The sequence below is a fragment of the Adiantum capillus-veneris genome, chromosome 5, assembly GCF_014529385.1.
Source record: "Adiantum capillus-veneris isolate H3 chromosome 5, ASM1452938v2, whole genome shotgun sequence".
In the NCBI taxonomy this organism is placed as follows: domain Eukaryota; kingdom Viridiplantae; phylum Streptophyta; class Polypodiopsida; order Polypodiales; family Pteridaceae; genus Adiantum; species Adiantum capillus-veneris.
In genome coordinates this window covers 138,870,653-138,884,005 of record NC_140935.1, presented here as the reverse complement: position 1 = coordinate 138,884,005, position 13,353 = coordinate 138,870,653, and the positions used below count along the sequence as shown (strand labels likewise).

Here is a 13,353-nt window from a genome sequence, read left to right as displayed (position 1 = left end):
AGGCATATACGGAGACCCAAGTTTCCACAAGGCAATCACCATGAGGTTCTACGATCTTCACAAACAAACCATGAACACCCCCACCAATGCATCATGTAGGTAATCTACTTGTCATCACCTAATTTGTCCTCCTAGTGATACGATTTTTGCCCCATGGGAATCCATTTGTGATCTTCACAGAATCTCATTGTGATTCCAAGAATCTCATTGTGATTCCACTTCAAAGGCAAGGTGATGGCATCCCGTATTGCCAAGGAAACCCGCATAGCCAAAAAGATCGAAAAAGTTTTTGATCGAAAGTATTTTTCGATCAAAAATATTTTGGAACAAAAAATATTTTGGTTAAATTTAATAGAGGGCTTTTGGAAGTGAAAACGCATGTGCAACGCTGCATCATGAAGTCATGCAACATAAAAAATCGAATTCAAAATCGAAAATTTCATGTACCCAATATTTTGAGATCCTCGGTCAAGAGTTATATGATGTGAGCTTCTTACCACCAAACTACTCCCTATTCCTTTATACTTTAAAAAGAAATTTTTGTGCAACCTTCCGTTGCTTCCGTTTTTCTATATTTTTCCCGAGCATTCCACTAGTATTTAAGCAGTTATGATCCCTCTCTTTACCCTTCCTCGGGTCCAAAAATACATTTACCTCAAGGTAGGTTGGTTTATCACTTCTTTCCTTTCAAGTGTTGTCTTTAAACTGAAGTCCAACCACTTAGAATGGGATTGATAGAGTGTCTTGAGTACGAGTTTGATTGTTAGCTTGTCCACCAATGCCATCCCAAAAACTCTATCGAGTGCCAAACATGTCGTAGACTTCATTTTCATTTGCATAGCGCATTGGTATCATCTGCAAATTGTGACAAAACATTGTTGTCTATTTGAGTGTGGAAGATTAATACCCTATGAAAAACTAATACATTGGGTCAATCTTTCCTCGCATCTTCCCTTTAACCAAATAAGTTAGACCATCCACTACCACAACAAACAACAAAGTAGCTAAGGGACACCCCTTAGCTACTTGCCTTCTTGCTGCATAAAATTGGGAAGTCAAATAAATTGGAAGGCCATACAAATTAGAAGGTCCATGTGGTAGCCCTCCTAGCACCATATTATAACATACAAAATGATGTGTGCATAGATTAACTTTGAAAATGAGAAACAAAAAAATATGTCTCCAATTCTTGCAAGAGCGGAAAGGGGGAGGGATATTACATGACTAGTTCATGCCTTGTACAAACAGGAAACTGTTTTGGGGAAGCTAGTGACAGACGGAGGTCTTTCCAGGCTCCACATTCAATACTCGGAAGGCAATGTGGGAAGGATTCCAGTAGCTAGTGTCCATATGGCAAATGACTGGGATGTAAGCAACATTTCTATCTTCCAGCTTCAAAAACACATCCATTAGCTCAAAAGCTTGTGTCATGTGGCAACTGTACAGTAACCATGGAAACTTCATGTCACGACATGCTGCCCTTCGAGCTCACCACCGCAATGTCGACCACTTCCACCTCTTGCATTGTCACTACTGATGGTGCGTAGACGATCGCATCATGCCCAACTGCTTTGGTTATAAAGCTCACCATGCTTTTCCCTGATGTGTGGCATGACTTGAGCTCATTCTCTAACTTGTACTCACAATGAGCCAGTGTGTTTTCCATATCAAACTCCATCTCCGATCCCTTTGAGACCCCATAGAATTTTGCTAGCTCTGGCATGTTGTTCTCATTGAGTTCTCATTCAGCCGAGGCAAGGCTTTGGCAAGAGAATACGGGAGAAACCTGAGCCATTTGAGATCATTTGAAGTGTCTGGGAGCTGCATCACTTTGCCTACCGAGAGAGAATCTTGAGAGAAGAAAATGGTGGAGCTGGATTGCACCCCAGAGGCGGACGAGGAACCACGCTGGTAACGAAGAGCATCATATTCATAGAAGAACAAAGAGGGAACGTAGATCCGAGGCTGGACACCATTTACAAGCACAACTTTTTCGGAGCAGTAGATCCCAACAGAGGAGCAAAACCCATTTTGAGATACCTGTAGGGTACCTGCATTGAGTTGAGCAAGGAAGTGTCGAGTGCAGCGAGCAGACAAGGGGGAGGCCAGCTTTTCAAGTCCCAATGGCATGCTGGTGTGGGGAAGCTCATGGTGCCACAAGGATGACAAGCTGCTTGAGGATTGGGCTTGAGGCAGGAGCTCATGCAACTGCAAAGGTGGATGTAGAGGATGCCCATATAATATTTAGCACAAAAAGAGGCATAGGAAAAGTGGGTTCTTGTACAATGGGCAAGAACACACACACATATACAACTCGTTCTTCATGTGTGTGTGTGGTGTGCATGCATGTTTATGTGTATCATTGGTCAAATACGATGAAGGAGAGAGAGACTCACTAGGGCAGCTACCAGGAAGAAGACGTGGGAAGCTAGTAGGGCGAGCTTCAGCTAGGGGCTGGCCATGGCGCCAAAAAAGCTCTCTCAGGGCGCGAGCGTCCAACAAGGAGCTTTAGGCCAATTTCCACCTAGTAAATATCATCCCATTCATTGATTTGCTAGACTGAACTAGCAAATCTATAGAAAATATAGGGGATGCAACTAGCAAAAGTGAGGCCTTGCTATGTATTTGCTAGATAGAACTAGTAAAATCATGCTTCCTACAAGATCGCTATATAGTAATCTAATCTTATTGCTAGATGGATCTAGCAAAATGGGGTTGTTTTGTGATTACTATATAGTAAGGCATGGGATGCAACATTACTACATACTAATAGTTGCTACACATTTGCTCTCTAGTAATTTAATGCAAGTATATCGATGGATATAAAAATTTCCAGTTTCTATATAGAAAAATGTGTGTTCTTATAAAATTTCTAATGAGTTAAATGTTCCACCGTCAGTTTCTCTCTCTCTCTCTCTCTCTCTCTCTCTCACACACACACACACACACACACACACACACACACACACACACACACACACACACATAGAAATTTCCAGCATCAAGTGGGTTCTGTAACATTTAATGGCCTAATAACTTGTGTGTAGCGGAAATTAACATGAACATAGTGGGCATTTCATTAGAATAGATTCCTAATGAGAATTACAAGAGTGCTTGTGTGGAGAGAGCAACAAAAAGCATAACACCTAGTTAGATAGCATCAACAATACTTTCAAAAGAGAGAGAAATTAAGCTATTTACAACAGTTGAGGACCGGATTTTCATGGAGCTGGTCCCCCCTCCAAAAGGCTTTGTATTATGGTTTCTCCCATCAAGAGAGACATTGTACAATACAATTCTTTGTGTTCCTTCAAGACTAGCTAGTGCAATGAAGATGAAAGCTTCATGCACTAAGCAAAAAACTTAGCAAAAACAACTTTAATTATCCCCGTTCTCAGACCCAATACCTCACACACCTTCGAAGATGGTGAGAGCTAGCAGGGTATGAGAGTAGATTGAGAGGAAGAAGGAGTATCTTATGAGAAAGATGTACATATCCTCACATAATCACTCATATTAGCATAGCTTTAGCTTAGTAATTAGCTTGGTAGAGGAGATGAGCATGCATTGAAGCTTGGCTCTTGGTTGGATTTGCATCCACAAGCCAAGAGCGTGTCGATGTAGGCTTCTATCTCACAAGCTTGGAGTAGGTGATGAGCTCTCCATTAAAGCTTGGGAAGAGATAGTCTTCTCTTTCTTCACACATGAGATTGTGTGAGTGTGTGTGTGATAATGCTTTGCAAAAATCAGCCCCCTCTCTCTCTTGGGCAAGCCCTCTTGCTATTTGCTCTTGCTCCAGCCTCATTGGCCCTCCCCAAGTCAAGCCAATGACCATTAAGCAGCATAAGTGATAGCCTTTTGACATGTGTCCCCCTTTCCCCTTTTGTGAGAGCTTTAGGTAATTTAATAATTAAACTAAAATCTCATTGGACGCCTTTGCCTCCTGGCCAATAGGAATAAGGCAAGCCATTGGGCTCCTGAATTGGTGCTCATTGGACCCCTTGGGAGACTGCCCAATAGTCTTCTAGGAGACTTAATTCTCATTGGTTCTTTTATTAAGTGTTTTTAAATTAATTAAACTAGATTTACTCTAGCCTAATTCTCATTGATCCACCTCCAAGGCCATCCAATAGGAATTGGGCACACCTTGTGGGCATCTGGGCTAGGGAGCTAACATGCGTCCCTAATTCCCTTTGTGTAAATGGAGCCTGTGTGTGTGTGTGTGTGTGTGTGTGTGTGTGTGTGTGTGTGTGTGTGTGTGTGAATTTCTCTCTCATCCCCTACTCCCAAGGCTCTATGTAGGGATTTGAAAAGACTTTTTGGTCACACACAAAGCATCCAATTTCCCCTAGGGTTGACCTTTGGACACAACCTTTGAATTTTGGAACCTTAGCATTTTGGAAGTCTTAATGGGCTGAACCTTAGGGTCTTTTTAGCCCATTGTTGCACATGGATCTTTTGCAGATGGACCCCCTTTTGGATCCCTATTTTCTCTCCTTTGGAGCCCTACAGTGGAAGGTCTGCTAGCTTAACCAATATTCTAGCCTTTTCTTCCCTGGCACTTCCCCACATTAAATGATCAGTTTAATATAAGAAAATCATTTAGGAGAATTAGATATTGATTATTATGACATTACCTCTCTCTTGAAATCATAGTCGTCCTCGACTATGGTGTAGAGAAGATAAAGCATATTCATGAGTCCTTTTCTTAGCGGGTAGAGGATCCCTATGTTACCCTACGACATCATTCCACAATGGATGACTAGTCCATTTGGTGCTTGAGAGCATGAGGCTGCCGCAAGCATGTCTGCACATTAGTCCTATCAGTCTTCCATAGTAGAGTGACAAGCTCTACTTGGTGTTTGGGAGACGTCGTGTCCGCAAACTTGATCTAAGCATGCATACTACTTCATTTTTGTGCACAATAAAGAAAAAGAGAGTCTTATAAGACAAAAAAAAAATTTGTTCATTTTTAACATTTTGTACATTTGCTTACTCTTGGGAAGCATTGTAAGCATTGACAAGGTTTAGGTTACCCTTTAATTGTATGCCTTGCATCCATCTAGCATCTTCAAAAGGATAATTTTTAAACTTAATAAGATATCGTCGGATAGTCTTACCGCCTCTTAATACCTTGTCTTCATGTCGGAGAATGGACTCGGGTTGCAGCACCTCCTCTTGGTCCTTGATCTCCGGTGGGTCTTCAATAGTTGGTTCTTGAGGTGGCTCTCCTTTGTAAGGCTTTAATAGGCTCACATGGAAAGCATTGTGTATGAGCCAGTGATTGGGCAACCTGAGTTGATAGGCCATTTCATTGATTGGCCTAAGAATCTAGAAGGGACCATAGTACCTTTTTGCTAGCTTAGCATAGTACTTTTGGTGGCCCGTAGGATTCTTGCCCGTCGTGTGCCTTAATCGAGCCTTGGGAAAATTTAACAAGACCCAATCATTTTCTTTAAAGACTTGGGCTCTTCTGTGCCTGTCAGTAGCAGCCTTTTGCCTTTGCTGTGAGATAGAGATAGCATCCTTAATCTTTTGAAAAGATTCTTGTAGGTCTCGGCTATACTCATCTGCAGCGAAGATCTTCCCATGTACCTTAAGTAGCAAGGGACTTTTTGATCTTCTCTCAATTACCTCGAAAGGTGCTTTTCCCGTGGAAGTATGTACAATGTTATTGTAAGCATACTCCACTAAGGGTAAGTACTTCTCCCATTGGGATCTTTGATCTAGTTCCGTTACATAGGCTTTTAGTAGATCGAGAATGGTTAGGTTAGCTATTTCACTTTGGCCATCCGTTTGTGGATGATAGGCCGAAGAGAAGTTTAGCCTTGTCCCTAAATTCTCAAAGAGACCCTTCCAGAAATTACTGGTCATTCTAGGATCTCTATCCGACACTATGGACATTGGCAAGCCATGGTACTTGAAAATTTGTGAAATGAAGAGGGTTGCCATTTGATGGGCTTTGATAGTCTTTTTGACAGGTATAAAATGAGCTTGTTTACTGAACCTATCTACTATCGTCCATATTCCCGTAATCCCATGGATAGACTTAGGCAATCCAAAGATAAAATCCATGGATATGCTCTCCCATGGTGAATTAGGGATTGGCAAGGGTTGAAGCAATCCAAGTTGCTCCCCTCTATCAAATTTTGTCTTTTGGCATACCACACATTTAGAAACATACTCTTGTATGTTCACTTTCATGGTAGGCCAATATAAATATGTTTCAATTCCCTTTAAGGTAGACTGAATCCCTCTATGCCCCGCATAAGGTGGAGCATGAGATTCATACATTACTTTCTCACGTAGTGAGTCAGTAACGCATAGTCTATTGCCATAGAGAAGATAACCATCTTGTAAAGTAAATGGTTCTTCTTTCTTCCCTAATGCAAGGGCTGAAATCACATCTCTAAAATCGGGATCAATAGCGTACTCCTCTATCATTGAAGATAGATCATCGTGAGTTGCTATGGAAACCGCATTCACTCTCGGCCGTCTTGAGAGTGCATCAGCTACTTGATTATGCTTGCCAGCAATGTGAGCAATATGAAAATGAAATTGCGAAAGGAAATTTGCCCACCTCATTTGTTTGTCGGAGAGCTTGGTCTGCGTCATGAAGTACTTAAGACTTTGGTGATCCGTTCGTAGAATGAAAGGAGTCCCCAATAAATAGGTCTTCCATGAGTCTAAGGCATGTAGAACTGCAAGGAGTTCCTTTTCGTATATGCCTAGAGCTTGCTCAACAGGGTCGAGCCTTCGACTCTCATAGCCTATGGCGTGCCCTTCTTGGAGCAAAACAGCTCCAAGGCAATCACCACAAGCATCACATTGGACCTCAAATGGTTTTGAGAGATCTGGTAGTGTAGGCACAGGTTGAGAGATAAGCTTTTCTTTAAGCTTTTCGAAAGCATTGTTCTTCTTAGCAGACCATGTATACCTAACGCTTTTCTTTGTTAGGTCATGTAATGGTCCCACAATTTGTGAGAACTTTTCTATGAAGCGTCTATAGTATGCACACATACCTATAAAGCTTCTTAGTTCATGAAGATTCCTTGGTTTAGGCCATCCTTTTATTACCTCTAACTTTGATGGATCCATTTGGATGCCATCTTGAGAGATAATGTTACCTAAATACTGAATTTCTTGCAAGAAAAATTCACTGTTCTTTCGATTAACATAAAGTTTATTCTCTCTCAAAACTTGAAATATTACCTGGAGGTGTTGCTTGTGTTCGTCTAATGAATTAGAGTAGATGATAATATCATCAAAGAACACTCCAGTGAAGGTTCCATGAGGCCTGAACAGCTTCTCCATCAAGCGGTTGAATGTGGCCGGTGCATTGGTCAAGCCAAAAGGCATGACAATGTATTCGTAAAGACCAAATGTGGTGCGAAATGCAGTCTTTACAATGTCTTGATCAACTATCCTTATTTGATGATAGCCACTTTTTAGGTCAATCCTACTGAAGTAGGTTGATCCTTGTAGCTTATCAAATAGGTCTTCTACCCGTCGAACGGGAAACCTATTCTTGATAGTGATCCTATTTAGTGCTCTATAGTCGACACACATACGATATGTGCCGTCTTTCTTTTGCACTAATAGCACAGGTGAGCAAAATGGAGATGAGCTAGGCCTAACCATGCCCTTCTCAACTAACTCATGCACTTGCCGCATAATCTCCTCTTGTTGAGCTTGTGAAACTCTATAAGGAGGTTTGTTAGGCGGTGAACTTCCTGGAAGAAGTTCAATTGCATGGTCATCATTACCTCATTTAGGAGGTAGCTCACAAGGGATGTCGTCAATAAAAACATCTTGAAACCCCTTGAGAAAATTGGATAACTCTAATTCCTTTTGGTTACTTTTATTTTCCTTTGCTAAAGCATTAGGTTCTTTTTGAGAATCTTTAACAAAAATCATGTACATGGAAATAGAGCTCTTTATTGACTTGTTGAAAGTTGGTGTATGTACAATGGGGATAGTATTACCCATTTCCTTAGCATCTATATACATGTCTTTTTCCCTGAACTTAAAGGAGATTCTCCTTTCAGGAAACTTAACATCGGCAGCCAGGCGATCAAACCATGGTGCCCCTAGGATTACATCCTCATGCTTGAGAGGAGAGATAAAGAAGTCCTCTTTGTCCACATAGCCTTGGACATGAAACCTCAATTTCCCGATTAAGGGAGTGACTGAAGCTTCTTGCCCCTTGAAGGCACTGTCTGCGGGTAGGACATCTCCCATCTCGTAGGATTGTATGCCTAGCTTGATGCCCCGTTAACTGCATGAAGGCAGGCGCACTACAAGGCTGAAAAATCCCTATTCTACTTACTCCCAAGCAATTAATAATACCAACCATTTATAGCTAGCTTGAGGACCTCCCTTCTTGAGCAAGAAAAGAGAAACCTTGTGCTCTGATACCAATGTAACATTTAATGGCCTAATAACTTGTGTGTAGCGGAAATTAACATGAACATAGTGGGCATTTCATTAGAATAGATTCCTAATGAGAATTACAAGAGTGCTTGGGTGGAGAGAGCAACAAAAATCATAACACCTAGTTAGATAGCATCAACAATACTTTCAAAAGAGAGAGAAATTAAGCTATTGACAACAGTTGAGGACTGGATTTTCATGGAGCTGGTCCCCCCTCCAAAAGGCTTTGTATTATGGTTTCTCCCATCAAGAGAGACATTGTACAATACAATTCTTTGTGTTCCTTCAAGACTAGCTAGTGCAATGAAGATGAAAGCTTCATGTACTAAGCAAAACACTTAGCAAAAACAACTTTAATTATCCCCGTTCTCAGACCCAAGACCTCACACACCTTCGAAGATGGTGAGAGCTAGGAGGGTATGAGACTAGATTGAGAGGAAGGAGTATCTTATGAGAAAGATGTACATCTACTCACATAATCACTCATATTAGCATAGGTTTAGCTTAGTAATTAGCTTGGTAGAGGAGATGAGCATGCATTAAAGCTTGGCTCTTGGTTGGATTTGCATCCACAAGCCAAGAGTGTGTCGATGTAGGCTTCTATCTCACAAGCTTGGAGTAGGTGATGAGCTCTCCATTAAAGCTTGGGAAGAGATAGTCTTCTCTTTCTTCACACATGAGATTGTGTGAGTGTGTGTGTGATAATGCTTTGCAAAAATCAGCCCCCTCTCTCTCTTGGGCGAGCCCTCTTGCTATTTGCTCTTGCTCTAGCCTCATTGGCCCTCCCCAAGTCAAGCCAATGACCATTAAGCAGCATAAGATAGCCTTTTGACAAGTGTCCCCCTTTCCCCTTTTGTGAGAGCTTTAGGTAATTTAATAATTAAACTAAACTCTCATTGGACCCCTTTGCCTCCTGGCCAATAGGAAGCAAGCAAGCCATTGGGCTCCTGAATGCTCATTGCACCCCTTGGGAGACTGCCCAATAGTCTTCTAGGAGACTTAATTCTCATTGGTTCTTTTATTAAGTGTTTTTAAATTAATTAAACTAGATTTACTCTAGCCTAATTCTCATTGATCCACCTCCAAGGCCATCCAATAGGAATTGGGCACACCTTGTGGGCATCTGGGCTAGGGAGCTGACATGTGTCCCTAATTCCCTTTGTGTAAAGGGAGCCTGTGTGTGTGTGTGTGACTTTCTCTCTCATCCCCTACTCCCAAGGCTCTATGTAGGGATTTGAAAAGTCTTTTTGGTCACACACAAAGCATCCAATTTCCCCTAGGGTTGACCTTTGGACACAACCTTTGAATTTTGGAACCTTAGCATTTTGGAAGTCTTAATGGGCTAAACCTTAGGGTCTTTTTAGCCCATTGTTGCACATGGCTCTTTTGCAGATGGCCCCCCTTTTGGATCCCTATTTTCCCTCCTTTGGACCCCTACAGTGGCCGGTCTGCTAGCTTAACCAATATTCTAGCTTTTTCTCCCCTGTCACTTCCCCACATTAAATGATCAGTTTAATATGAGAAAATCATTTAGGAGAATTAGATATTGATTATTATGACAGGTTCACTCGTTTTCCTCATAGACATGGGGCTAGCACAGTGGATTATGTTTTGAAATCCCAGTTTCATACCCTCTATTCAAGACTTTACAGTCGGGCCCATGCCTGTTGGGGTAGCAGTAAATCATACTTTTCTCACCTTTATCGTCTCATTCCAATTCAGCACAACTTGACTGGCATAGACACCTACGCATACCCGATGCACTTTTACTTCAAAGATTGATTCTATATGCATAGATGGTGTCTAAAGACGCTTATGCACAGATGATTTGGGGAGATCTTTAGGGGAGCTCACTTATATATTGACAAAGACAAAGAGGCATACCCACACACTGAGCTGGATAGTGACAATGTTTTGGGAGCATACCTCAAAATAGCTAGTATGATGAGGAGTGCAAAGAGACCAGAGCCCGACTTCAGAGGGAGGTACTTCTAGGAGTCATTACTCATAGGAAGTCAGAAATTGCTTCTCGGCATTTGGTATGACGGAAGAAGAGGGCACTTTTACTTCGGTTAGAGCAGGATTTATATCAGTTGTTTTTGAGATAGGATTCAGGTGAGGCATGGTGACTCTTCCATGAGCACTCCCCCCCACCAGTCATCACTTATACGGAGGTAGGGGGTCAGTATGCATCATCTCTCTACACAGTCTCAGGGCAGCCACCTCTTCCAGATCCGCCAAAGCCATGCCCACACACATGTGTTTTTTTTACGCCGAGATGGTAAAGAAAGCCATTGACAAGATAAAGACTAGGAGAGCATATGATCTCCATGGCCTGGAATCAGAGAATTTTATACATGCCAGAGATTTGCTTGCAGATCTTTTAGCAGTGATGTTCAACCATGCCATGTGTGAGGGCCTACCTGATACTTGGAGTTTGTCCACGATCGTACCTATCTTCAAGTCAGGGCCCAGGGACCCTATGGAGCTAGGAGCTACATCACTATCATGATCGGACACACATTGGCACAATTGTACACATTCATCCTTGAGCAGCAGTTGAGTAGATGGGCATAGAGAGAGAGGGTGTGCGGGCGACATGACAAGCGGGTTTTCAGGAGAGGTTTCAACTTTCCTTGCATTTTGTTCTTTTAGAATGCCAAAGTGAACGTTCACCTTGCTATTGATGTCTTTCTGACACTCGGAGCCATTATTGACGAGGGGAGATTATGTGGGAGACTTCTCTATTGTTTGCTTTGTGGACTTCGGCAAAGGGATCTCACTATTGTTATATGCTAATAATATTGTGTTATTTTTTGACTCCACGGAGGGGATGCAATGTCATTTAGATGCTTTGTACACATTTTTCCACAATAGTGGATTGTTTGTTAACCTGAGAAAACCAAGGTTAAGGTGTTCAACACCACACCACAGTGGGCCACGAGGTCTACAACTACTTTTACATGTGTCCAGGAGATGGTGGAGTATACAGATGCATACACCTATCTTGGGGTAGACTTCAAGAGACCGGCGTTATCATTGAGGAAAGTAGCAGAGACTAGATTGAGGAGAGCCTATGTAGCTTTGGGAGGATTGGAGAAGATGTGTTCGCAGGTTTAGTTTTAGGAACCTCGAACAAAGCTATGGCTTTTTGACACTCTAGTGGCTTCACCCATGCTCTATGGGGTTGAGATTTAGGGACTCAACCCTCATTGGACCACGAGAGTAGATCTGGTAGCACTGATGGATGGAGATGGATAGAGAGGCCTCTAGTCTCTGTGATCTCTCAAATGATTCGGGCTAAGGCCTTAGTGCCACATGAGATTATTCGAGTTGAACTAGATACAAAACCACATAGATACATCCGGTACAAGAGTTTTCTCAGAATGTCGTCAAGAGTCGAGAAACCTCTCATGAATCCTGCCTGCCCACTGGATGCACGTAACCCCTCCCTCTTTGCCCATCTACTCAACTGCTGCTCAAGAATGAATGCATACAACCATGCCAATGTGTGTCCAATCATGATAGTGGGATAATTCCCAAGCTCCATAGGGTCTCCTGACTTGAAGATAGGTACAATAGTAAATAGAATCAAAGTATTAGGCAATCCCTCACACATGGCACGATTGAACATCACTGCTAGAAGCTGTGCAAGAAGATCTCTGGCATGTATGAAATGCTCAGCCACTAAGCCATCATGATCATATGCTCTCCCTGTCTCCATGTTATCAATGTCCTTCTTCACGATCTTAGTGGTGAAAAAAGCACATGTGCGTGGGCCTCAGGGGGGGGGGGGGGGAATTGTGTACAGAGATGATGCATATGGGCATGAAGCCTTTGTAGAAGTGATGGGGCAGGAGGAGGGGAATGCTTATGGAAGAGTCGCCATGCCTCCCCTGACTCAAGAAAAGATGATATAGATCCTGCTCTAGTCGAGCCAACCTCTTTCGTCACACCAGGCGTTGGAAGGCAATCTGCCTATTAGTGATATCTCTCAAAAGCACCTCCCCTAAGGTCTGGCTCTCATCTCGCGGCACTCCTCATCGTACTAGCTTTTTTCGGGCATACTCCCAGTTTGTCGTCTCTGCCGAGGCTGGGTGTGGGTATGCCTCTGCTGCTACATCATGCAATGTCTCTGTCAGCATAGAATTTAGCAACTCTAGAGGTCGCCCTGGCTCCTCAGTGCACAAGCGTCTGTAGATCCTATCTATGTAAACAGAGACCATTTCCCGGGTAAAGGTGTAGCGAGTAGGAGTTGCTACCCATGGCATGTGTGCTGTACTAAACTGGAAAGAGATGGTCAGTGTCACTAGGGCATGATCTATTGCGACCCCAACAAGTTTGGGTCCCCGACGGTGAGGTCCTGGATACTAGAGATAAAGCTCGGCTGAGCCATAATATAATCCATTGTGCTGCGCCCATGTTTGAGTTAAAAGCATGTAAAACCTCTCGTTGGTAGGGAATCTTTGTATTCCATTCAAGATGGATAATCCATGCGTAGTCTCCATGTCTGTTGAGTGTCGTCATACTCGGTGTGCTCGTCATCTTATGAATCTCTGTGAAGCCCCATATCACTTATGTCTAGCTCTCTCAGCATCTCCTCTAAAGTGTCATAGAAAACTGTTTGGCAATTGCCTGTATGGTCATTGAAGTCTCCAAGAAGAATGATATCACCATCCCTGAAAAAATTCCATATATTCTCGTCCAACATAGAGAATGAAGACTCCCCTCTAGGTGCAGCGTAAACTGATGTGCTGGGAACAAAGTAGCATATGGTAATATACACGAATTTTCCTGTCTTTGATCTCAATCTCACCCACATGTATCCGGTCTGCTCATCTCTTTGAACAATGTGCGATAGGGGTTGTAACTCCTCTCGAAATAGGATTGTGACCCCTCTTGAGCCTCTACCCCCATGCT

The 13,353-nt window shown here is 42.6% G+C and overlaps 1 pseudogene; it reads right to left on the bottom strand.

Annotated features, from left to right (window-relative positions):
- Positions 1 to 1,224: 1,224 nt before the first annotated feature.
- Positions 1,225 to 12,157, bottom strand: LOC147458168 (BURP domain-containing protein BNM2A-like; annotated as a pseudogene).
- Positions 12,158 to 13,353: the final 1,196 nt, after the last annotated feature.